The sequence below is a fragment of the Manis pentadactyla genome, chromosome X, assembly GCF_030020395.1.
Source record: "Manis pentadactyla isolate mManPen7 chromosome X, mManPen7.hap1, whole genome shotgun sequence".
NCBI lineage: Eukaryota > Metazoa > Chordata > Mammalia > Pholidota > Manidae > Manis > Manis pentadactyla.
In genome coordinates, this window is record NC_080038.1 from 40,666,572 (window position 1) to 40,690,815 (window position 24,244).

A 24,244-nucleotide genomic window follows, 5' to 3' on the forward strand; every position below is an offset into this window, starting at 1 on the left:
GAAAGAAGAATAAAGTTGGGGGGATCTCACTCCCCAACTTCAAGCTCTACTACAAAGCCATAGTAATCAAGACAATTTGGTACTGGCACAAGAACAGAGCCAAGGACCAGTGGAACAGATTAGAGACTCCAGACATTAACCCAAACATATATGGTCAATTAATATTTGATAAAGGAGCCATGGACATACAATGGAGAAATGACAGTCTCTTCAACAGATGGTGCTGGCAAAACTGGACAGCTACATGTAAGAGAATGAAACTGGACCACTGTCTAACCCCATACACAAAAGTAAATTCGAAATGAATCAAAGACTTGAATGGAAGTCATGAAACCATAAAACTCTTAGAAAAATCATAGGCAAAAACCTGTCAGACATAAACATGAGTGACCACTTCTTGAACATATCTCCCCAGGCAAGGAAAACAAAAGCGAAAATGAACAAGTGGGACTATATCAAGCTGAAAAGCTTCTGTACAGCAAAATACACCATCAATAGAACAAAAAGGTACCCTACAGTATGGGAGAATATATTTGTAAATGACAGGTCCAATAAAGGCTTGACATCCAAAATATATAAAGAGCTCACCCACCTCAACAAACAAAAAAAAATAATCCAATTAAAAAATGGGCAGAGGAACTGAACAGACAGTTCTCCAAAAAAGAAATTCAGATGGCCAACAGACATTTGAAAAGATGCTCCACATCGCTAATTATCAGAGAAATGCAAATTAAAACCACAATGAAATATCACCTCACACCAGTAAGGATGGCTACCATCCAAAAGACAAACAACAACAAATGTTGGCAAGGTTGTGGAGAAAAGGGAACCGTCCTACACTGCTGGTGGGAATGTAAATTAGTTCAACCATTGTGGAAAGCAGTATGGAGGTTCCTCAAAATGCTCAAAATAGACTTACCATTTGATCCAGGAATTCCACTTCTAGGAATTTACCCTAAGGATGTAGCACTCCAGTTTGAAAAAGACAGATGCACCCCTATGTTTATCAGAGCACTATTTTTAATAGCCAAGAATTGGAAGCAAACTAAGTGTCCATCAGTAGATGAATGGATAAAGAAGATGTGGTACATATACACAATGGAATATTATTCAGCCATAAGAAGAAAACAAATCCTACCATGTCCAACAACATGGATGGAGCTAGAGGGTATTATGCTCAGTGAAATAAGCCAAGCAGAGAAAGACAAATACCAAATGATTTCACTCATCTGTGGAGTATAAGAACAAAGGAAAAACTGAAGGAACAAAACAGCAGCAGAATCACAGAACCCACGAATGGACTAACAGTTACCAAAGGGAAAGGGACTGGGGAGGATGGGTGGGTAGGGAGGGATAAGGGGGGAAGAAGAAAGGGGGAATTATGATTAGCATGCACAATGTAGGGGGTGGGAGAAAGGAGAGGGCTGTGCAAAACAGAGAAGACAAATAGTGATTCTACAACATTTTGCTGTGTTGATGGACAGTGACTGTAATGGGATTTGGTGGGGGACTTGGTGTAGGGGAGAGCCTAGTAAACATAATATTCTTCATGTAATTGTAGATTAATGATAACAAAGAAAAAAGAAAGAAAAGGGGGATTACTCCCTGATAGGATAAAACTAACTGCAAATCAACGATTAATGCATGCTTTACATATCCTTAATTTTGATCTTTTAAAGGGTGTCGGATGATCAGCTATGGAAGTACATTTTTCTGATAATATTCCTTTCTCTTAAAAAAAAAAGCAGTTCCTGTGTGGGGATCTCCAATAGGTTCTTCACAATGGTATAAAGGTCATATCAAAGTGTGGGCAAAGGGTTTGTTTGTGTTTATACAGAGGATCAAAGCCTAATTTGGCTACCCAGAAAACGAATTAAGATACGATATGAAGAAGAACTCCCAACATCAACATCCTCTGGAAGAGTCATTCCAGAAGATGAACATCAAAAAACTTCAACAAAGATCCTGGCACTGTTGCAGTTGTAGCTGCATTCATCCCACCGGTTCCTCAACTTGCCATTGGAATGAAGAAGGAGATATCTAAGCTGGCCTGTGCATACAATAAAACAACAAATTTGACTGGATCTATATTGTCGGAACTCAACCAAGAATTAGGAGAAGTGCAAGTTGCAGTGCTCCAAAATCATGCGACTATAGACTATCTACTGTTAAAAGAACACATGGGATGTGAACAGTTCCCAGGAATGTGTTCTTTTAATTTGTCTGATTTTTCTCAAACTATTCAAATTCAGTTAGACAATATCCATCATATCATTGATAAGTTTTCACAAATGCCTAGGGTACCTAACTGGTTTTCTTGGTTTCACTGGATATGGCTGGTAATTGTAGGTCTGCTTTTGTTATGTAGCTGTATTCCTATTATGTTAATGTATGTGTGCAATTTAATTAGTAGTTTAAAACCTATACATGCTTATGTTACTCTACAAAAAGATATGTCAAAGAAATAATCAATCTTCCCATGTTTTCTTCCGTCTGCTACTCCTATAGCTTTTCTTCTTCCTTCCTAATTACAACCCTTTAGAAGAATTAGTGCCTCATATCAAAAATTACCGAGTATCACAATTCTTCCAAGTGGTAAAGATACCTCAAGGCAAATGCTGGGCATAGAAGCCACAGGGCATAAATCTGCAAAGAAGTAAAAAGCTAACCTTTTCAAAGAATATTGTTCTCTCTCACTTACCAACTTTACATTTCCCTGTATGGCCCCGGGAAGATGGCTGGTTAGCCAGAGACAGGCAAGATTCCTCAAGGGAGGAACAACCTAAGACAGGCACAGTCGCAGGGGGGCCATCAGGTGAGAAATTGGGGATCAACAGAGGTGAGGCTTAGAACCTCACCCCTCCTGTTTTGAGAGAAATCTTCTGCATCTGTGGATGTTTTGTTGCCCTTGTCTAGCTTGGATTAATACTTAGTCTATAGGCACAGACCTGATCATCTACACTTGCCCTCTTACAGCACTAAATTATGTTTTCTACCTTTATCTTGCATCTACTTACCACTTTGGCATTTTATTAAAAAAATAATAATAATAATAAGGGAGAAAAGTGGGATTCACATATAAATCAAGTATAAAAATCAAATGAATAATCATATCTGACTTGATTGTTTATAGTTCATGATGCGTGATCAAAACTGAAAGTTTCTGTGATATGACTGCCCTTGCACTGTTCACCATGTAAGAACTTATTCACTATGTAAGAACTTGTTCACCATGTAAGAACTTGTTCGTTATGCTTCAGAAGATTGGAGACTGTTGAGAATTAGGCTTGGGGTTGATTAATGATTGTGCATTGAGTCCCCTATACAGAATTTTATTGTTGTGAACAACCATTTGATCAATAAATATGAGAGATGCCCTCTCAAAAAAAAATGAGTGAAGAGAATAAGGTAAAACACATGATTTTACAAACATGCTACAGTAGACGAGCTCACCTATATGTTAAATAATGCACTAGAAGGCCCTGTTTCAAGAAAATAAGAAATGAGACTACAGTTCCAATATTGAGTAGTTCTGGCATATGAGGCTACACTGAAAACATTGAAGATTATGTAGAACAAGAAAAACGAAAAAGACTGAAGCAGAGGCTAAATGTTGAAAAGTTCTAAATGGATCATTGAGAATTCACATTTCTGCAAGTTTTCATTCTCTTAGTTAAAATGTCCTCTCAAAAAATGACTTTAAGCTTCATTTTTCCTAAAGAAACAACATAGAACTGATGCATTAGAATACTAATCTCTAAACATTTTTGATCATGTATCCAGCTCAGTTAAAAAAAGAAAGCACACTTAATATATGTATATTAATATTTATAAGGCATAAACAAATATATTAAAATTTCAAAGCTTAGAGAAATGCTATTAAATATTACATAGTGACTTAATGATTTTAAACACTGCTAAAATTTTGTAAGGATTTATGTTCATGCTCAATGTACATTGTGTTTAATGCTTTGCTACTCAATATGGCTTCACCAATAGCTGAGAGCTTGACACAATATACATTTAGAGTGGAATTCATTACTGACAGCAGATGTACACCTGCATTTCACATGGATTCCAGAAAAATTACAAAATATCTCTTGGCCATCCTCCAATCTGGTCTGTTTGTACCATCATTTTTACAGGGTTTCTGACTGACAAAAAAACTAATAGGAGAACGGGCAGCCTATCTTTCCTTGTTTGTTCGTGCTTACATTTTAGTATTACCTGTAACCAAAGTTTTCTTAAATAAACAACTTGTCCATTTAAAACTGCATAATGTAATTCAGGAAGGCATTAAAATGAGCACACATAAATTAGAACATGTGACAACATGCCAAAAGCAACAGGACACTACTGCCTTCTCCTCCACACAGTGGAATGCCCATGCTTCCCTGAGATAAGTCATTTACCTCATGTAGTATCTTACCCTCTGACGCGCAGATCTAGCGAGGGTGCCTGTGTCAATCTATAATACTAAATATGGTAAACTTTAGCTTTTTGTTTTTACTTAAGTATACTGTTTATTATTAACTTCCAGCACCCAGGTGAATCTTCTTGCACACTTCTAAGACCACGGATTTGAAGTATGGATTTGCTCCAGCAGATCTGGGTTCCAATCTCAGTTCCACAACTTAGAAGCCCCAGGAAGACACACCTTCACTAAGTCTCATTTTTCTTATCTATTAAATGAAGATGTTAAAATTTTTGTCTTGTGGGGTTATGAGAATTCAATGAGATAATGCATGTAGAGCAACTGTGACCAAACCTAGCACATAATTAATACACAATATATTTTGTCCATTATTAGCAGGATTATTTTCCTAGGTTCAGATCTCCTGAAATCCATCATTGAAAAGGGAAGGGAAAAACCAGTTACATATACAATAGATAGAAATGTCCTCAGAGGACAGCCATTGAGATGGGACTCTCCCCAAAACTGGCCATGCTTCAGGTATTATTGAGCCCAAAGTGAATAAATCCACTGGTCCTTGGAGAGAATATTTTCATTATTATTCACTTTCTGGTATATCATACTTCTCGGCCTATCTATTGCTTTGCTGGTGCTTCTCAGGTAAATTTACACTTAACTGGCTTAATCTTATTCGTCTGTATTTTCTACTTGATAATAAGGTTTTAAAGATTTTGCAAAGTTTAGGACACTACGTAAATGAGCGTCAATTGTGTTTTTCTAGAAATTATAATTGATTGTTAATTTTTAATTGATAAACTTTTGAGTGTTGCTCAGGAACACAGAACATCAATGAAATCTGTGTTGCCCTTGCAGTTCAGTCTTTAAGTGCTAATGTTTTTGTTTCATATTCATGACGTTCCCCAGTGTTCTCCAGCAAAAATAACTCCAGTGGAGGAAACCCAACTCTGTTTCACACAAGATCTACATTAAATTATTTTGCCATCCTACTGTTTATTACTGTCAAAGGTTGTGTCTGCTTTTCTTGTACTGCTGACAATTCGTTGGGATTTGGTCAGACAAAAGAGTGAACATCTCACTGTCATGTATTGCTAAGTTCACTTTGAGAACTAGTGAATTTGATCATGAGAAGGTACATAGTCAGCCTCTCCACTATAAAACACTTACCTTATATATCAGAATTGCTCTCCCTTCCCCTGCCTCACATTCACTACAGTCCTGATACTGATATAACCAACGACACTGCCTTAGGAGCCATTATGTCACTGCACAAAGTTTCTTTTTTTCAAACAGAAGTAACAGAAAAGGAAGAAACTAAAAACCAGAAACATCTTGGAGAAAACGTGTCCTGAGAGAGCTAACCATTCAGGAATAACCAGCCTGCTTGATGGCCCCAGCTCAGAAAAAAGATTTGCCTAGGCTTGTTGAATGTTTTCACCTCATGTTATTAACACTAATTAAGTCTGTTGATTAGTGTATCTTTGGATTAAAAATAATTCTTTTTGAATAATTTAAACATCGATGCCAGCAAAATGAGATTATTAGTTATCCATGCATTAAGAGGGACTTGAAGCAGATTGTTTTCTTTTTGATGTTGGGGTACAAGATAAACACTCTGAAAGGAAAGCATGGCAGTTTTTTAGAGGCAAATGAAACAGGTAATTTTGGATCCTGCAGCATTTGAAGAAGCATGTCAGGACGGCTTGGAATCCCACAGTTGTGGGCAGGGGAATCTTTAGGGCAGCCTGAGGGCATTGAGTTTTATGTGGCCCTGAGGACACTGGTATATTCCTCGAATCAAAGACCAACGTTGCTTGTTTTAAAATTTTATCTTGAACTGATCATTCACCGTGGCAAGAGGGTGAAGAAATCTATTTTTCCTCCCTTTTCTCATTCCTTTATTTTATGACCCCAAACTAGGACCTCAGACTGAGTTTGACTTTGCATTCTGGGCTTGGAAGTTGACCTGGGTACTTATTCTGTAAATTGTCTTTAAAGGAAAAGGTATTATAAATTCTAAGCAACCGGAATCCAAAGGAATGTTGGAACCCACCCTTTTCTTAGGATGAAGACTACCTCAATTCCTGTATCGTGATCCTGTCTGGGAAGATATAAATATATTCATTGCTGGTATTCTAAAGGTAAATATTTTAGATTACCATGTCTATTTAAAAAGCTGTATTGAAGCCATGTTAAAGTCAAAATTATTGTCCATTCTGCCTACTGAAATTTTCCTAGAAGGGTACGCAGAATGGTTGAATATTCTGAAAAAAATATGTGTGGTCCACTTGTCTCAAATTGTTAGTCGTCCTGTTCTCCGTTCTAATGAATTGTAACCTGAGAGGCTGGGAGATAGAATCTGACCCCATTCTGGGGACAAGCTAAGAAAGCCTGCTGAGAGCCTTCGGTTCTGTCATTTTGATGTTGGAGGTAAAATATCAAACTCAATTGGTTCCCAAAGGAAAGACATCAAATGCATACTAAAAAAACTCTTGCCTTCTGCCACTCCCATCAAACTCCAAGCAGTGCTGCAATAGTGACTTGATTTGCATTCCCCTGTATCGTCTCTTATTGTCTTCCTCCACTCAGACCATCTGGTGGGTTTCTGCAGACAATATCCTGCACAGTTACTGTGAATGGGCAAGAAAATCAGTTATCAGTTTATTTTCTCTTTCTATTGGAGGCAGAATTGCTCTGCTCCATTGAAGAAGCCTTCCAGTGGACTATGTTGCAGCTTCCATTATATTCAGCTTTTTATAAGACTTAAGCTATAATGCCTCTGCTTTCCTCATTCAATCCTCTCCTCATTTCATTGTTCTCTTTTGTCCCTCTTGAACACTGCCATGAGATATTTCTTCACAGGCTTTCTTTCTTTCTTTTTGTCTAGAAACACCAAACCATGTGCTAACAATTTATCACAAACTTCTTTTCTGTCCTAAGCAATAACTTACAAGAGATTCATCCCCACTCCACTCACACACACCAAGTTTTGTCAGTTTTTATGTGCATGGGTGATAAGGCCTCAATGACCAAGTGCATTATCCCAACGGAGCCTTTTGTTGTGGTTTGAATGGTATTCTCTTCGTTCACAAGAATGGTTCTTTAATTAAGTTGGCTTATTAAATTCCAGCTCTCTGTCAATCTGCACCTATGGACAGACCAGAGAGAATGGCTTCTCTGAGAGCTGCCTTTCATCTAGAGGCTGGATTTAAAGAGAGTTCCAACCTGAACATTTCAGCAGAGGGGAGAAATTGAATGACCGGGAAACATGGAGATGGTCTTACTTTTTTTCAACAGTATGCTTTCTGTTTTATAGCCAAGTGGTTTTATTATAGCTTGAACTGCTACTTCCTAGCTTTACTTTAAAAGAAAAGGAATCTATGCTTAATGGGAATTAATTTTCCTCGTAAGAAGATGAATTTCTGGAACTAGTTAGTAGTCATGACTGCACAGCATTGTGAATGTGCTATAAATGCCATTGAATTGTGAACTTTGATGGTGATTTCATGTTATGTGTATTTTGCAACAATAAAAAAAGAAAGGAAGCTGGAGAGAAGAACAGGACAAAAATCACAAAGACCAAGCCATCCATGATGACCCTCTCCATTGCCCTACTCATACTCATCTATCAACTCCTACTCCTCCTTTTCCAAACTGCCTGAGGATTCCTGCTGTGCTCTGTCTCTCCAGAGCTGCCTTGGAACGCCTCGTTCTCAGCCAGTGCTGCATGCCATTCAAATTGTACCTACATTCCCTTCCTGCCTTGACAATAATCACATAAATTTTCATTCTGCTTAAAATGGAGGAACATAGCCACCCTTCGAATGAAAATGTTGCTACTGAAATTGTTCTGTCTTTCCCAGAAAGATATTAGCATGGAACACTGATGTGGAAATCAGGAGACGTGTGATAGAGCATGCTGGAGTTAGAGAAGCGTGGGGTTTGGAAGCAAATAGATCAACACTCCACAACTCAGTATATGACACGGAACAAGTGAATTATCATGAACCTCTATTTTTTGTCACTAAAACATGGATAAAACCTAGCACATAGGGGAATTATGACATTTAAATATGAATATGTTTAAAGCGTAATCACATACAAGACACAATCAATAAATACTAGTTTCATCTCCCTTATTATCCTAGCTCTGTCACTAACAAAATGTAGAATTGCCACCAAGTCCTTTAAGCCCTTTAGCTTCCATTTCCCCTGAGTAAAATGTAGAACAATGATGCATTGTTTAACAGGAAGACAGAGAATGGGTAGGTCTTGAACAAAAAAGAGCTTTTGCCTCTGTAGAATTCCTCTGGGTTATTTTCATTTTAGATGCATGCAGGACACAGTAGTGTACAGACCCATATCCTCATCATTAATGAAGTGTGGGTTAATTATGTAATTCTGTTTTATTATAGAAATCAACCAGTAATTTCCAAAATTCACAGGGAATCATATGCTATGATCTTGAATTATAGAGGGAAACCTACTGTGCACATTTTCCCTACAATAAGCAAACACTCAGCTAGATGGAGTTCCTAAAATGTTTAAAATTTTTCTTGTCCAGGTAAGCATACATATCCTCACCTAAAGAGTCTTTGATGAAAAATAGTTTACTCATTTTTTTCTGTGCCACTAAGTTAAGGGAAAATGTATAATTTTATCATTATGTATTTGGAATTACTTAGAATAAAAACATATACAGATGCCATTACATTTTTCCTACGGAAATATTTTTGTGCCAGTAGTATATTCTGTTTAATCCTGATGAATTACTTATCATTTCATTCTTTTGTCTGCTCAACCACTCACTAGGAAAAATTGAGTCAACGAAAAATACATTGAGTGCCTCTGATTTGTCAGGCAGTGTGGTTCCCTGCCTTCACGGACTTTGTGGTCTAGTAAGTAGCATACATAGTAATCAAAGTGCCATATAAATTAATATAAAATTGTGCTCTAAGACATGCTACAAGTAAAGGTACATGATGCTATGAAACTGTATAATAGGGAGATTAACCTAAAGTCATGGGTGTCAGGAAAGGCTTACTATTAGATTATATCCTCATAATGACACACAGAAGAGCTTCACTTAATTTTTACGTTCTAAGTTGGATAGTGGTACTCTTGTTCACTCAGTCACTTAAATTTTTTTTTGTATCATTAATCTACAATTACATGAGGAACATTATATTTACTAAACAACCCCCATCACCAAGTCCCCCCCACAAACCCCATTACAGTCACTGTCCATTAGCATAGTAACATGCTATAGAATCACTACTTGTCTTCTCTGTGTTGTACAGCTCTCCCTGTGCCCCACACGCACACATCATACATGCTAATCACAATGCCCTCTTTCTTTTTAATCCCCCCTTATCCCTCCCTTCCCACCCATCCTCCCCAGTTCCTTTCCCTTTGGTAACTGCTAGTCCATTCTTGGGTTCTGTGAGTCTTCTGCTGCTTTCCTCATTGTTTTTTTCTTTGTTCTTATACTCCACAGATGAGGGAAATCATCTGGTACTTGTCTTTCTCTGCCTGGATTATTTCACTGAACATAATACCCTCTAGCTCCATCCATGTTGTTGCAAATGGTAAGATTTGTTTTCTTCTTCTGGATGAATAATATTCCATTGTGTATACATACCGTATCTTCTTTATCCATTCATCCACTGATGTACAGTTAGGTTTCTTCCATTCCTTGGCTAATACTGCTGCAATAAACATAGGGGTGCATCTGTCTTTTTCAAACTGGGCTGCTGCACTCTTAGGGTAAATTCCTCGGAGTGGAATTCCTGGGTCAAAATTTCTATTTTAAGCTTTCTGAGGAACCTCCATATTGCTTTCCACAATGGTTGAACTAATTTACATTCCCACCAGCAGTGCAGTAGGGTTCCCCTTTCTCCACAACCTTGCCAACATTTGCTGTTGTTTGTCTTTTGGATGGTGGTGATCCTTACTGGTGTGAGGTGACATCTCATTGTGGTTTTAATTTGCATTTCTCTGATGACTAGTGATGTGGAGCATCTTTTCATGTGTCTGTTGGCCATCTGAATTTCTTCTTTGGAGAACTGTCTGTTCAGCTCCTCTGCCCATTTTTTAATTGGATCATTTGCCTTTTGTTTGTTGAGGTGCATGAGCTCTTTATATATTTTGGATTTCAACCCTTTATCAGATCTGTCATTTACGAATATATTCTCCCATACTGTAGGATGTCTTTTTGTTCTATTGGTGATGTCCTGTGCTGTACAGAAGCTTTTCAGCTTGATGTAGCCCACTTATTCATTTCTGCTTTTGTTTCCCTTGCCCGGGGAGATATGTTCATGAAGAAGTTGCTCATCTTTATGTCCAAGAGATTTTTGCCTATGTTTTTTTCTAAGAGTTTTATGGATTCATGACTTCCATTCAGGTCTTTGATTCATTTTGAATTTACTTTTGTGTATGGGGTTAGACAATGATCCAGTTTCATTCTCTTACATGTAGCTGTCCAGTTTTGCCAACACTAGCTGTTGAAGAGGCTGTCATTTCCCCATTGTATGTCCATGGCTCCTTTACCATATATTAATTGACCATATATGTTTGGGTTAATATCTGGACTCAATATTCTGTTCCACTGGTCTGTGGGTCTGTTCTTACACCAGTACCAAATTGTCTTAATTACTGTGGCTTTGCAGTAGAGCTTGAAGTTGGGAAGCGAGATGCCCCTGCTTTATTCTTCCTTCTCAGGATTGCTTTGGCTATTCGGGATCTTTTGTGGTTCCATATGAATTTTAAAACTATTTGTTCCAGTTCATTGAAGAATGTTGTTGTTATTTTGATAGGGATTGCATTGAATCTGTAGATTGCTTTAGGCAGGATGGCCATTTTAACAATATGAATTCTTCCTAGCCAAGAGCATGGGATGAGTTTCCATTTGTTAGTGTCCTATTTAATTTCTCTTAAAAGTGTCTTGTAGTTTTCAGGGCATAGTTCTTTCACTTTGTTGGTTAGGTTTATTCCTAGGTATTTTATTCTTTTTGGTGCAATTGTGAATGGAATTGTTTTCCTGATTTCTCTTTCTGCTAGTTCATCATTAGTGTATAGGAAAGCAACAGATTTCGGTGTATTAATTTTGTATCCTTCAACTTTGCTGAATTCAGATATTAGTTCTAGTAGTTTTGGAGTGGAGTCTTTAGGGTTTTTTATGTACAATATCATGTCATCTGCAAATAGTGACAGTTTGACTTCTTTACCAATCTGGATGCCTTGTATTTCTTTGTTTTGCCTGATTGCTGTGGCTAGGACCTCTAGTACTATGTTGAGTGACAGTGGGGAGAATGGGCATCACTGTCTTATTCCCTATCTTAAAGGAAAAGCTTTCAGCCTCTCACTGTTAAGTATGATGTTGGCTGTGGGTTTATCATATATGGCCTTTATTATGTTGAGGTACTTGCCCTCTATACCCATTTTGTTGACAGTTTTTATCATGAATGGATGTTGAATTTTGTTGAATGCTTTTTCAGCATCTATGGAAATGATCATGTGATTTTTGTCTTTCTTTTTGTTGATGTGGTGGATGATGTTGATGGATTTTTGAATGTTGTACCACCCTTGTATCCCTGAGGTAAATCCCACTTGATCATGGTGTATGATCCTCTTGATGTATTTTTGAATTCTGTTTGCTAATATTATGTTGAGTATTTTTGCATCTATGTTCATCAGAGATATTGGTCTGTAATTTTCTTTTTTGGTGGGGTCTTTGCCTGGTTTTGGTATTAGGGTGATGCTGGCTTCATAGAATGAGTCTGGAAGTATTCCCTCCTCTTCTATTTTTTGGAAAACTTTAAGGAGAATGGGTATTATGTCTTTCTGCATGTCTGATAAAATTCTGCGGTAAATCCATCTGGCCTGGGAGTTTTGCTCTTGGGTAGTTTTTTGATTACTGATTCAATGTCATCGCTGGTAATTGGTTGGTTTAGATTTTCTGTTTTTTCCTTGGTCAGCCTTGGAAGGTTGTATTTTTCTAGGAAGTTGCCCATTTCTTCTACGTTTTCCAGCGTGTTAGCATATAGATTCTCATAGTATTCTGTAATAATTCTTTGTATTTCTGTGTGGTCCATCGTGATTTTTTCTTTCTCTTTTCTGATTCTGTTGATCTGTGTAGATTCGCTTTTTCTCTTAATAAGTCTGGCTAGAGGCTTATCTATTTTGTTTATTTTCTCAAGGAACCAGCTCTTGGTTTCATTGATTTTTTTCTATTGTTTTATTCTTCTAAATTTTATTTATTTCCTCTCTGATCTTTATTATGTCCCTCCTTCAGCTGACTTTGGGCCTTATTTGTTCTTCATTTTCCAATTTCAGTAATTGTGACTTGAGAATATTCATTTGGGATTGTTCTTCCTTCTTTAAATAGGCCTGAATTGCTATATATTTTCCTCTTAGAACTGCCTTAGTTGTGTCCTACAGAAGTTGGGGCTTTGTGCTGTTGTTGTCATTTGTCTCCATATATTGCTTGATCTGTGCTTTAATTTGGTCAGTGATCCATTGATTATTTAGGAGCATGTTGTTAAGCCTCCATGTGTTTGTGAGCCTTTTTGTTTTCTTTGTACAATTTATTTCTAGTTTTATGCCTTTGTGGTTTAGTTGTGTCCTACAGAAGTTGGGGCTTTGTGCTGTTGTTGTCATTTGTCTCCATATATTGCTTGATCTGTGCTTTATTTTGGTCAGTGATCCACTGATTATTTAGGAGCATGTTGTTAAGCCTCCATGTGTTTGTGAGCCTTTTTGTTTTCTTTGTATAATTTATTTCTAGTTTTATGCCTTTGTAGTCTGAGAAGTTGGTTGGTAGAATTTCAATCTTTTTGAATTTACTGAGGCTCTTTTTGTGGCCTAGTATGAGGTCTATTCTGGAAAATGTTCCATCTGCACTTGAGAAGAATGTGTACCCTGCTACTTTTGGGTGTAGAGTTCTGCAGATGTCTGTTAGGTTCATCTGTTCTAGTGTGTTGTTCAGTGCCTGTGTGTCCTTAATTATTTTCTGTCTGGTGGATCTGTCCTTTGGAGTGAGTGGTGTGTTAAAGTCTCCTAGAACGAATGCATTGCATTCTATTTCCTCCTTTAATTCTGTTAGTATTTGTTTCATGTATGTTGGTGCTCCTGCGTTGGGTGCATATATATTTATAATGGTTATATCCTCTTGTTGGACTGACCTCTTTATCCTTATGTAATGTTCTTCTTTATCTCTTGTTACTTATTTGTTTTTAAGACTATTTTGTCTGATACAAGTGCTGCATCACCTGCTTTTTTTTCCCTATTGTTGGCATGAAATATCTTTTTCTATCCCTTGACTTTTAGTCTGTGAACATCTTTGGGTTTGAGGTGAGTCTCTTATAAGCAGCATATAGGTGGCTCTTGCTTTTTTATCCATTCTATTACATTACTCTGTGTCTTCTGATTGGTGCATTCAGTCCATTTACATTTAGGGTGATTACTGAAAGATACGTACTTATTGCCATTGCAGTCTTTGGATTTGTGGTTACCAAAGGCTCAAGGGTATCTTCTTTACTAAATAACTGTGTAACTTAACTTGCTTATTAAGCTATTATAAACACAGTCTGATGATTCTTTATTTCTCTCCCTTTTTGTTCCACCTCCTCCAGTCTTTATATGTTAGGTGTTTAATTCTGTATTCTTTTGTGTTTCCTTTGACTGCTTTTGTGAATAGTTGATTTTATTTTTTGCTTTAATTAGTATTTGGTTGGTCTGCTTTCTTTGATGTGCTTTTATTTTCTCTTTTGACATCTATTTAGCCTTAGTAGTCCTTCCATCTGGACCAGTCCCTGTAAAATATCCTGTAGAGGTGGTTTGTGGGAGGCAAATTCCCTCAACTTTTGCTTGTCTGGAAATTGTTTAATCCATCCTTCATATTTAAATAATAATTGTGCTGGATACAGTATTCTTGGTTCAAGGCCCTTCTGTTTCATTGCATTAAATATATCACACCATTCTCTTCTGGCCTGTAAGGTTTCTGTTGAGAAGTCTGATGATAGCCTGATGGGTTTTCCTTTGTAGGTGACCTTTGTTCTCTCTCTGGCTGCCTTTAATACTCTTCCCTTGTCTTTGATCTTTGCCATTTCAATTATTATATGTCCTGGTGTTGTCCTCCTTGGGTCCCTTGTGTTAGGAGATCTGTGGGCTTCCATGGTCTGAGAGACTATCTCCTTCCCCAGATTGGGGAAGTTTTCAGCAATTACCTCCTGAAGGACACTTTGTATCCCTTTTCTCTCTCTTCTTCTTCTGATTCCCCTATAATGCGAATATTATGCCATTTGGCTTGGTCACACAGTTCTCTTAATATTCTTTCATTCCTGGGATCCTTTTATCTCTCTCTGCCTCAACTTCTCCACATTGCTGTTCTCTGATTTCTATTCCATTAACGGTCTCTTGCACCTCATCCAGTCTGCTCTTAAGTCCTTCCAGAGGTTCTTTTATTTCTGTATTCTCCCTCCTAACTTGATCCTTTAGCTCTTGCATATTTCTCTGCAGGTCCATCAGCATCATTAAGAGCTTTATTTTGAATTCTTCTTCAGGAAGATTGCTTATATCTGTCTCCCCAGGCCCTCTCTCAGGGGTTGTCTGGGTAATTCTGGACTGGACCAAATTCTTCTGCCTTTTCATGGTGATAGAGGTAGTCATAGGCAGGTAGCGCGTGTGTCAACTGGGAGAACAAAGTCCCTTCCTGCTTGCTGGTCACCCTGTCCCTCTCCGCTGCCCCTGTAAATTACCCCGCATACCAGGAGCAGCCCTCAGGGCAACCCAGAGCCCTACGGGGAATGGCAGGCACGCCGGGTGTGTGTTGTTCTGTGAGAACGGCACCCCTTCGCACCCTGTCTTGACTTCCTCTGACTTCGCTGGGCAGTCATGCGCCAGCGGCGGCCCCTGGGTCTGGCCCAGGTGGCTGCGCACTGGGAGGAGACTCTGGGAGGCTGCTGTGGGTGCGGCCACTCTCAGGCTGCTCGGTCGCTGTAGCAGGGCAGCACCAGAGGGGGACTGAATGGCAGGCTGTTTATCTCTGTGAGGGACTTCAGAGCTATGCTGTCTCCCAGGGGGCAGGAGCGCCTGATGTTCCCCGGGATTCGCAGCCTGCTGGGCTGAGTGTGCCGGGACGATTCCATCCAGCTGTAAAGGCCCTGTCCCTTTAAGACTTTCAAAAAGCACCCTCTTTTCTTTTGTCCCAGGGGCGCCGGCTGCTGGGACCCCCTTGCAGATTTTGCTTTTCCATTTCCCTAATATCCACCACACCGTGCAATGTGTGTCTGCACTCCCAGTGCTGATTACTAGGGCTGGTTATTTAGCAGCCCTGGGCTTCCACTCCTTTCCCTGCTCCAACTATGCTCCTCCCATAAGTGGGCTGGGGTGGGGAGAGTGCTTGGGTCCTGCCGGGCCACACCTTGTATCTTACCCCCTTCGTGAGATGCTGAGTTCTCACAGATGTAGATGTAGCCTGGCTGTTTTACTGTATCTTCTGGTCTCTCTTTTAGGCATAGTTGTATTTCCTGTATTTTCAAAAATATATATGGTTTTGGGAGGAGATTTCCGCTGCCATACTCATACTGCCATCTTGGCTCCTCTCCCTCAGTCACTTAAATTTTAACTTCACAATCATCATTGACCTAACCTTTTTCCTCGACTTCTCTCTCCTACCTCTAATCTTAGCCATAATTCCCAATCTTGTGATGAGCTAATTAGCCATAATGAGTCTCTTTTCTCTTCTGCCTGTGACTTGCCCTGGTCATTCTGCCGAGTTCCTCATTTCATTTGTTTCCTTTTTTGACTTCTTTAACTTGCAAATGTGCTTGGTATTCCACTCCAATAATTTTAGATCTCTAGGCCACTAAGTGGAAGTGAAAAACCTCAGGAATTACCAGGCATAATTCTAACTAAATTAGGTCCACAGAGGGAAAAGAATTATCTAAACTTTGGGAAATGATACAAAGCAAATCACAGGTTATTTAAACCAGATACACATACTATGTGACATTGGTTCATTATACTAAAATAATATGATTGTAGTCAAATACCCCCTATACTAGCAAGAATCCCTTAGATCCCAAAGAACCATAAAGTTTGTATATAGCATTCTGTAGCCAAGCATGCATCTGTATGTTTGTATGTTTGAAACTGAGTCAGAAATGGCTCTTTTTTTGACAACAAAACTCTCATATCTCCCAGCATAATGATCAATAAAGCAAGTAGAGAAACCTAACAAACACACTTTCAGATTGTTGCCTGACATTGGTGTTATCTGAAATATATGAAAGCAATGGCCTCTTAAACTATAAAAAGTAACGCATATAGTACTTCCATCAACATGGCAAGCTGACCTAACACCAGACTCTGCTCTAAGGACATATAAATGCTAGATAAAATATAACAATCTTAATAGTCATAATGAATCTTGAAAACAAAACTCCCAGCTGACAGAAGTGTAAAAGGGACTCAAAACCAGAGTGATAAGTAAAATAGCTAGTATAATGGTGATCTAAGGGCTATCTCAAATAGTCATAGGCCTTGATAGCTTTGGGTTACACTTTTAAAACCCTTGCAGGGAAAGGAATCATGACCTTGTACTTCTGTAAGGCAGATAACTGGAACTCAGACTGGTGCATAGGGAAGAACTATGAGTCAGATGTATTTTGTGAATAGAATAGGGATAAAATATCTCTGCCCAGTGGCCCATGGAAACTTCAAGGAAGTATGACTCTCCCCTGTTCTCTGGGTGGAAAAACTTTTAAAAAGGTATACCATGAGAAAGAAAAGCCTTAAGCTTATGAGAAATGCCCCTATAGTATCTGAATCTATAATACACATGTGGTGCAGGAATGCAAGATAAAATTTGACATTGAAAACTGCTTCCAATATGGAAAATCCCTGGTGCCTCTAGCAGAAGCAAACACAAAGATTACTTTTTAGAGATAATTTCACAAACCAGGACTTCCACAGGAAAAAACTGCCTCAATAATAAACATGCATGTGTGTGCACACACATACAATAAATGCACAATACAGATCATACAAATATGTAATATACCCTTAAGGAATTCTGCAGATCCAACAAACAGTGATCCAGAGATAAAAGAATGATACAAAAAGAAACTAAAAATAAAAATACTTAAAGTGATTAAAGGTATGAAAGGGAACAGAATCCACAGGGGGACAAAATGAAAAAAATAATTGAAATAATCAAATCAAACTTCTAGGATTAAAAATAGGGTCACTAAATTTAAAAACTAATTTGATTCAGAATTGTATGATGGAGGGAGTAAGAGACAAAGAAATATGAATGACATAACTAACAATCATTCCAGAAGAAGAGGAATTTGCTATAAATGCAAAGAAACAATAGTGAAAATAGAGGGGGATTTTCCAGTATTTAAAGAAGACACGAATACCCAGATTGAAAGAGCAAAGCACCAATCAAGATCAATCAACTTAAAGTAGTATATGGAAATAAGGTAAGAAAAACATATAATATCAAATACAAAGAAAAAGATTAAAAATAATCTGTGAAAAGATATGTTATTTCCAATGAAATAGTATTTATCATACTGAAGCAGATTTCATATAAACAACAATACAGGCCAGAAAAAAGTGGACATCTATCGTCCAATAGCTGAGGGAAAAGAACTTCCTACCTAGGATTCTAAACCTAGCTAAATATTCAAGAGTGAATATGACAAAAGACATTTTTAGACAAACACTGATGAAATTTACCACTCACGATTGCTTAACAAAACTATGACTAAAGATTGTACTAAAATGACAAAGAAGCTGAACCATGAAGGAAGTATTGGAAATGCAAAAGGCAATGGTGAACAAAGAAGTGGGCATATATTTGGATAAATCTTATTAGGCATTGCTTGTAAGACTGATACTACAATGAACACTTTGGGGGAGTTGAAAATAAGGTGGGACTACTACTTTCAGGAAGATGGGAGATGTATTTTCCTTATTCCTCCTGCTAAGTACAACTGAAAATGCTAGACTTTATATATAAAACAAATATATAAAAAGTCTAGAAAGTGGAGAAGAAAGCAAACCAACTATGGATTTTTGGGACCATGGAATGATATAATACATTGGCGAGTTCCTTGATATATATGTATATAGATATAAGTATACATATAAAGATACATAAATATGTATATATCTGTATCTATATCTATATATATTTATATATATTCCCAACAGGAACAGAAATACCATTAATACCAACAGGAGCAGAAAAAAAATGCTTCAAGGAAACTTAATCCTCTAGCTAAATGACCAGGAAAGGGGGAGCTTAGTAAGATAAAAAATTTTTAAGACAATAACTGGTCTATTACACTCAGACACCATAGGAAAAAAAACTGGCCTGACTCTCATCCATGAGTGCAAACACCAAATGGGGAACCTAGACAACACCTTGTATAAAGCTGTAATAAGGTTCTCTAACATCCCTGATTAGGTGGGCCAGAGAAAGCCAAAATGAAAGCAGGCACTTTCATCCCCACTCCCTGGTAATGAATCCCACCCCCTTAGTGTCAGTAGATACCACGTGGGGAGCCTGAACTTACTCCCTACCCACCCGTAATGAGCCATTTTGCTCCCTCCCTGCTGCGGTTGTGATAAAGGAAGCCTAGTGGAGAGTCAGGACATTTACCATTATGTAAACATAATAAAGTAACTCCCAACATAGTTTTGGTGGAGACCATATGGGAAACTGGAAGTCTACTCCTAACGAGCAGAAATGAGTGCACGCCCCTCCAACACTCCCATGTCAGTGGGAGCCAAATTGGGAGCCTTTACTTCTACTCTACCTGACAGTAACGAGGCTGCACCTCCTCTTCCCCTATCAGAGCAGTGTCAAAGAAAAGAGAAAGTTAGCAAAAACTGGAAGGTTTCAATAAGATCCAGAGTCTCATATCATAATATGAACATGTCCAGCTTTCAATAGAAAACCACTCATCATACTAATAACTGGGATGATTCAAACAGAATGAGAAAAAAAATCAGTAGATGCCAAGTCCAAGATGACATAGATGTTAGAATTATCTGAAAAGAACAAATTTGCAACCCTATAAATGTATACCCTGCAAAAAACCCATCAGGTTTAAAGGGAAAATCAAGACATTCTCAAATGAAAGAAAAACTAACAATAAGTGTTGCCAACAAACACACTATAAAAGCATGGCTAGAAAAGATAGAAGTTCTCTAAACAAAAAGGAAAGATAAAAATAAAGAACCTTGGAACAGCAGGAAAGAAGAAAGAATATGGCAAGCAGAAATATGGGTCTATACAATTGGCTTTTCTTCTGAGTTTTCTAAATTATATTTTCGGTTTTAAAAAAAGTTTAACACTATCTGATGTGGTTATAAATGTGTATAGAAGTACTGAAGACAGCTATATTATAAAAGGGGGAGGGAAAAGGTACACAAAGGGTGGTAAGATTTCTACACTTGGAATGGTAAAATAAGAACACCAATAGAAATCCCCACTGAGGAATATTATACAAAATACCTGACATCCTAGAGGAGCCAAAGGAGACATGAATGGCTAAATGTATTGTGATTTCCTGAATAGGATCCTAGAATAGGAAAAGGACATTAGATACATATATTTTTAATGGTAAAATCTGAATAAATTATTGACATTAGTTTAAAATACTGTACCAATATTAGCTCATTCGTTGTGGCAGATTTGCCATACTAATGTAAGATGTTAAGGGTTATGTATATATGGGAACTCTCTCTACTGTCTTTGAAAATTTTCTCTAAATATAAAGCTAGTCTAAAATAGAGAATTTCCTTTAAAACTTGCAAGGCCATAAGGAAAATTTATGATAAAGGACTGATTTCATTCAGACCACATTCTCTGAACACAATGTAGTAAATGTAGTAACAGAACAATAAAAACAAGAGAGCATAAATATCTAAAGTGATTATAGATTATAAAATAAACAAAAATCATTATGAAAGCACAGAATACTATTTTAATTTTTAGTTTTACAAATTCTTTTTTATTGAACTATAGTTGATATAAAATGTAACATTAGTTTCAAGCATACAACACACCCACATTATTAAATCCACACCCCAAATAGTGCAGTTACTATCTGTCAACATACAAAAATGTGACAGAATCATTGGCTGTATTCTACCATCCCTGTAACCAACTTATATTATGATTGAGAATTTGTGTCCCTTTATCCCCCATGCCCTCTTCACCCACCCATCGCCAACCTTCCCCATGGTAACCACCAGTCACTTCTCAGTATCTGTGAGTCTACTGATATTTTCTTCATTTATTTCTTTTGTTTTTAGATTCCACAAGTAAGTGAAATCATACGGTATTTGTCTTTCTCTGTCTGGTTTATTTCATTTAGCATAACACTCTCTAGGTCCATCCATGTTGTGGCAAATGGCCAGATTTCGTTCTTTTTTTTTTATGACTGAAGAATATTCCATTGTGTATATATACCACTTCTTCTTTATCCATTCAACTATTGATGGACACTTAGGTTGCTTCCATATCTTGCTACTGTAAATAGTGCAGTGATAAACATAAGGGTGCATATGTCTTTTTCTTTTTGGTATCACTCATCTACAATTACATGAGGAACATTATATTTACTAGACTGCCCCCATCACCAAGTTGCCCCCACATACCCCATTAGAGTCACTGTCCATCAGCATAGTAAGATGTTGTAGAATCACTACTTGTCTTCTCTGTGTTGTACAGCCCTCCCTGTGCCCCGACCCACATTATACATGCTAACCATAATGCCCCCTTTCTTTCCCCACAACTTTTCCCTCCCTTCCCACCCATCCTCCCCAGTCCCTTTCCCTTTGGTAACTGTTAGTATTCATACTTGGGTTCTGTGAGTCTTCTGCTGCTTTTCTCATTGAGTTTTTCTTTGTTCTTATACTCCACAGATGAGTGAAATCATTTGATACTTGTCTTTCTCTGCCTCACTTATTTCACTCAGCATAATACCTTCTAGCTCCATCCATGTTGTCACAAATGGTAGGATTTGTTTACTTCTTATGGATGAATAATATTCCATTCTGTATATGCACCACATCTTCTTTATCCATTCATCTACTGATGGACACAGGTTGCTTCCATTTCTTGGCTATTGTGAATAGTGCTGCAATAAACATAGGGATGCCTATGTCTTTTTCTAACTGGGTTGCTGCATTCTTAGGGTAAATTCCTAGGAGTGGAATTCCTGGGTCAAAAGGTATTTCTATTTTGAGTTTATTGAGGACCCTCCACAGTGCATTCCACAATGGTTGAACTAATTTACATTCCCACCAGCACTGTAGGACAGTTCCCCTTTCTCCACATCCTAGCCAATGTTTGTTGTTGTCTGTCTTTTGGATGGTGGTGATACTTACTGGTGTGACGTGATATCTCATTGTGGTTTTAATTTGCATTTCTCTGATGACTAGCGATGTGGAGCATCTTTTCATGTGTCTGTTGGCCATCTGAATTTCTTCTTTGGAGAACTGTCTGTTCAGCTCCTCTGACCATTTTTTAATTGGATTTTTTGCTTTTTGTTTGTTGAGGTGTGTGAGCTCTTTAAATATTTTGGATGTCAACCCTTTATCGGATCTGTCATTTTTGAATACATTATCCCATACTGTAGGATGCCTTTTTGTTCTATTGGTGTCCTGTGCTGTACAGAAGCTTTTCAGCTTGATGTAGTCCCACTTGTTCATTTTTGCTTTTGTCTCCCTGGCCTGGGGAGATATGTTCATGAAGAAGTCACTCATGTTTATGTCCAAGAGATTTTTGCCTATTTTTTTTCTAAGAGTTTTATGGTTTCATGACTTACATTCAGGTCTTTGATCCATTTCGAATTTACTTTTGTGTATGGTGTTAGACAATGATCCAGTTTCATCCTCTTACATGTAGCTGTCCAGTTTTGCCAACACCAGCTGTTGAAGAGGCTGCCATTTCCCCGTTCTATGTCCATGACTCCTTTATCATATATTAATTGACCATATATGTTTGGGTTAATATCTGGAGTCTATTCTGTTCCACTGGTCTGTGGGTCTGTTCTTGTGCCAGTACCAAATTGTCTTAATTACTGTGGCTTTGTAGTAGAGCTTAAAGTTGGAAAGCAAGATCCCCCCTGCTTTATTCTTCCTTCTCAGGATGGCTTTGGCTATTTGGGGTCCTTTCTGGTTTCATATTAATTTTAAAACTATTTGTTCCAGTCCATTGAAGAATGCTGTTGGCATTTTGATAGGGATTGCATTGAATCTGTAGATTGCTCTAGGCAGGATGGCCATTCTGACAATATGAATTCTTCCTAGCCAAGAGCATGGGATGAGTTTCCATTTGTTAGTGTCCTATTTAATTTCTCTTAAAAGTGTCTTGTAGTTTTCAGGGTATAGGTCTTTCACTTCCTTGGTTAGGTTTATTCCTAGGTATTTTACTCTTTTTGATGCAATTGTGAATGGAATTGTTTTCCTGATTTCTCTTTCTGCTAGTTCATTGTTAGTGTATAGGAAAGCAACAGATTTATTGTGTATTAATTTTGTATCCTGCAACTTTGCTGAATTCAGATATTAGTTCTAGTAGTTTTGGAGTGGAGTCTTTAGGGTTTTTTATGTACAATATCATGTCATCTGCAAATAGTGACAGTTTGACTTTTTCTTTACCAATCTGGATGCCTTGTATTTCTTTGTTTTGTATGATTGCCATAGCCAGGACCTCCAGTACTATGTTGAATAACAGTGGGGAGAGTAGGCATCCTTGTCTTAGAGGAAAAGCTTTGAGCTTCTCGCTATTAAGTATGATGTTGGCTGTGGGTTTGTCATATACGGCCTTTATTATGTTGAGGTACTTGCCCTCTACACCCATTTTGCTGAGAGTTTTTATTATGAACGGACGTTGAATTTTGTCAAATGTTTTTCAGTGACTATGGAGATGATCATGTGGTTTTTCTCCTTCTTTTTGCTGATGTGGTGCATGATGTTGATGGATTTTCGAATGTTGTACCATCCTTGCATTCCTTAGATGAATCCCATTTGATCATGGTGTATGATCCTCTTGATGTATTTTTGAATTCCCTTTACTAATATTTTGTTGAGTGTTTTTGCATCTATGTTCATCAGGGATATTAGTCTGTAATTTTCTTTTTTCTAGGGTCTTTGCCTGGTTTTGGTATTAGAGTGATGAGTTTGGAAGTCTTCCCTCCTCTTCTATTTCTGGAAAACTTTGAAGAGAATGGGTATTATGTCTTTTCTGCATGTCTGATAAAATTCAGCAGTAAATCCATCGGGTCCAGGGGTTTTGTTCTTGGGTAGTTTTTTGATTACCGATTCAACTTATTTGCTGGTAATTGGTCTGTTTAGATGTTCTGTTTCTTCTTTGGTCACTCTTGGAAGGTTGTATTTTTCTAGGAAGTTGCCCATTTCTTCTAGGTTTACCAGCTTGTTAGCATATGGGTTTTCATAGTATTCTATAATAACTTTTTGTATTTCTGTGCGGTCCATTGTGATTTTTTCCTTTCTCCTTTCTTATTCTGTTGATATGTGTAGATTCTCTGTTTCTCTTAATAAGTCTGGGTAGGGGCTTATCTATTTTGTTCACTTTCTCAAAGAACCAACTCTTAGTTTCATTGATTTTTTTCTGTTGTTTTATACTTCTCAATTTTATTTACTTCTCTGATCTTTATTATGTCCCTCCTTCTGCTGACTTTGGGCCTCATTCGTTCTTCTTTTTCTGGTATCAATAAATGTGACTTTAGACTGTTCATTTTGGATTGTTCTTCCTTCTTTAAATAG

General features: G+C 37.7%; 1 long non-coding RNA gene across 1 annotated transcript in view; it reads left to right on the forward strand.

The window, feature by feature from the left end:
- Nucleotides 1-1,523: 1,523 nt before the first annotated feature.
- Nucleotides 1,524-24,244, forward strand: part of LOC130681863 (uncharacterized) — a 91,381-nt gene continuing 68,660 nt past the window's right edge. Inside the window, exon 1 of the long non-coding RNA XR_008995071.1 lies at nt 1,524-1,755. This is a non-coding gene — a long non-coding RNA (uncharacterized LOC130681863). The remainder of the gene's footprint in view (nt 1,756-24,244) is intronic.